This window comes from Adiantum capillus-veneris, chromosome 24 (genome assembly GCF_014529385.1).
Source record: "Adiantum capillus-veneris isolate H3 chromosome 24, ASM1452938v2, whole genome shotgun sequence".
Classification (NCBI taxonomy): Eukaryota; Viridiplantae; Streptophyta; class Polypodiopsida; order Polypodiales; family Pteridaceae; genus Adiantum; species Adiantum capillus-veneris.
In genome coordinates this window covers 112,857,487-112,861,134 of record NC_140954.1, presented here as the reverse complement: position 1 = coordinate 112,861,134, position 3,648 = coordinate 112,857,487, and positions in this window count along the sequence as shown.

Sequence of the window (3,648 nt, the reverse complement as noted above, 5' to 3'; positions counted from 1 at the left end):
TTGAAATGAAATGTTATATTAAACGTCTTCAAAAGGTCAAAATGATCGACCAGACAAAAGGGATACTATTACCATATACATGTGGTAGTGATGTGTGGGAACACACTAGGACCGTCGGGGCATTTTTTCCCTCTTTAGGAGGTTTTTTCCCCCGTGCATTGTATATACACTCATCATTCTAGGGCTATCTATCTTTCCATTGCACACTAAGTTATACACTCTCTATTGTGTGCCTTAAGCTTCCTTCATCTTCTCCAAGCTGTGTGCGTTTCTCTGCAACCCTAATTCATACAATTGGTATTAGAGCAGGTTGCGTCCTCCAGGGCTTAGTCGCCATAGCAGCTCCAGCACACGCCTGCTCACTTTCTCCGATTTCTGTGAGCTTTTTTGAGCGTTCATAGGTTGACAAAAAATTCGAGAAAACTCGTAGAGCTTAGTTTGCTAGATTTCTGCTTCGGGCTCATTTCGACCTCCGTTTCCACTACTGTCAGGTCTGCACATGCAATTTTGTCACTTTATGCAGAATTTCTATCAGTACCAATTATTGCATAATAGGTCCCATACAATCTACTGCGGGTTGTGCTATATAGCACGTGCTGGTCTCACTCAATTTCTCCTCATTTTGGGCAGTTTTCACATCAAGTGCAGGAATTTTCCATGGCTGACAACAACAAAGATGTGTTCAAGATGTTTACTGGTGAGGACAGATTGGATGGGGAGAATACCCTATGTGGGCTTACATGATGCAACATGTTCTTGTGTCAAAGGGCGTCGGGAATATTGTGTTGGGCATTGATGTATGTCCTGGTTCTGAGGGTGTAGGCGATGTTGAGGATGTTGCAGGTCTTGCTGCAAGGATTGCTGCTATTAGAGTTGTTTTGCCTACGGCAGAACAAGCTTGTTGGGATGTAAAGGAAGCGTAAGCTCATGCATTGATTGTATTGTCTGTGACGAGCACCATTACTCCTCAGATTCGTTCAGCAAAATCTGCAAAACAAGCTTGGGATATTTTGGCTGGTCTTTATGCAAGCCGCAATGAGGCTGAAATTGCTTTGCTGCGTAAAGATCTAGAATTGAAGATTATGCATGAGGAAGATGATATGGACACTTTCCTTGCTGGTGTCAAGGATATCAATGAGCAACTTATTTCTGCAGGTGAAGTCATTTCAGACAGTTCCCTTGTGCAGACTGTTCTTGATGCCTTACCAGATTCTTACCATACTTTTGCTAGTACTTGGAGACTTATGACCCAAGGAAATCCTGAAGTTGTCAACTGTGATGCATTATGCACATTGCTGTTGCAAGAGTCACTTTCCAGAAGAAACAGGACTAGGCAGCGTGAAGTTGAACAGGCTTTTATTGCTTCTCAAAGAAAGGGTGGTAATTTCAGACAGGTGAAGTCATTTCAAACAATTCCCTTGTGCAGACTGTTCTTGATGCCTTACCAGATTCTTACCATACTTTTGCTAGTACTTGGAGACTTATGACCCAAGAAAATCCTGAAGTTGTCAAGTTTGATGCATTATGCACATTGCTGTTGCAAGAGTCACTTTCCAAAAAAAATAGGACTAGGTAGCATGAAGTTGAACAGGCTTTTATTGCTTCTCCAAGAAAGGGTGGTAACAGCAATGCAGCCACATCTTATGGTTCTGCTGAGAGTGGCAAAACTTTTGTTCCGAATGATTCTGCTAGCAACAATTCGTCTGGAAATTCTGGTGATAAGGGCAAAAAGTGTTACCATATACATGTGGCAGTGATGTGTATGAACACACTAGGACTGCCGGGGCATTTCCCTCTTTAGGAGGTTTTTTTCCCCCGTGCATTGTATATACACCCATCACTCTAGGGCTATTCATCTTTCCATTGCACACACACTCTCTATTGTGTTAATACTAACTCTACTAACACTAACCCACTATGAAAAGTCCTATCACCTCCATTTCTCTCCTCTCTCTTTCCTCACCAACTTCTTGATAATTCCAAGCAAAAGAAATTAGATAAATTGCTGAAAATCTAACCCAACCATGGTTAGAGGAGTAACCCTAGCCTTCAAAATTGCTATAAAAGGAGGGTGTAGCTAGCACAAAAGGGGGAGCCATAAGCAAGAGCACTATGCTATAGCTTGAGAAGCCAAGCTCAACCTCTCTAGAAGGAGCTCTTGAGTGGAAGCTCATTGTCTTATGCATGTGCATGTGTTGTAATAGGGGATTAGCAAGGAAACTCTATGCCATTGTAAGAGAGAGAGTGATCATATCAATTGAGAGTAGGAAATCTATCATTTCTCCTACTAGTGTAAGCCCAACATTTGCTCAATCAAGGAGGGTGGATTTGGACTAAGCTTGGATACTTTGTCTCCCTTCCAACGTGAAGTAATGGACAACAATGATGCGTAAGTGTCTTGGTGTTTTTTGTTAAGTTCTTGATAGCTTGTCTCTGGTGTTGTCATCAATCTAACCATAAATCCCACATACTGTAAGAGGGCGACAGGGTGGAGAGGACTCCCCTGGCTTTAAGACAGTGATTGGGGTGGTTTTTTTTTGTGATGTGTTGTGGTGAAATTTATGCAAGCTATGTTGAACAAATACTAATCTCACTTTGATTTGTCATGACAGATTTGTAAGAAGGTATTAATGCAACAAGCACCCCCTCCCCCTTTCTCTCTCTTTCTTAAATATCTCTCTCTCTCTCTCTCTCTCTCTCTCTCTCTCTCTCTCTCTCTCTCTCTCTCTCTCTCTCTGTGTTTTAGTGTGTGAGAGTCTTTCATTGGTGTTAGGGTTAGTGTAAATTCCTTGCTTGTTTGTGGGTTGCTCTAACGATTCTCCTCTTTTGCGTCCTAGTTCGCTCTTAAACTAGGTGGTGCCCCTGGTGTAGTTGGGATTTGGCTGTGGGTTTGTTGTTTTGGTTTGTGTTGTGTTGTGCCCCAGCCCCATTGAGCAGCACGGGAGCCTTGAAGGGTGTCTAGAGGTTGCTCTTCTTGTTGCCTGCCCCGGACCGCCTCAAATTGGTGCCCCCACGGAGGAACGGCTTGTGTAATTTTGTGTAGAATCAACCTTTAGCATAGTCAAGTAGTTTGCATGAATCACGAAAATTTGTATGATCCCTTCATTCCCATTGCAAGGCAAAAGGTACACATAATTGTTAGTACTAAGTTGCAATTTCAACGTGTCATTCGTAGAATTTTGGGTCCTCTTAGGTTGGCCGAGATAAATGCTTCAGTAAATCCTTTTATTTTGCCTCTCATTAGGTACGACCTTAGTTTGGACGTCTATATTTTTGTTTTGTTTTAAGCATTAGGTCATGCATAGACCATGGATAATGGCCCAGGAATAGAGGTTTTCCCCTTCCATTTCACTCCACACATTAGAATAAACATTGCAATTAGTAGGAAAATCCATTTTCAACAACGTATGGTGTTCATGTTTGGTGCCCAACGAGTAGGAGAAATTCTTGCATCACCAAACCCTGTCATTCTACCTCTCATCAACTACCACACTTCTTTTGATGTACATGTGTTCATTTTATTTTAAAATGAAGTGCAGCCCGGCAAAATAGTGTGTATGTTTGTTTTTTCTTTGTCCAAGTTGTTACAAGAAACAAAAAAACGATCATTTGTTCTAACTGGGAATGTGTGTGCAGTGAAAGTTCAAT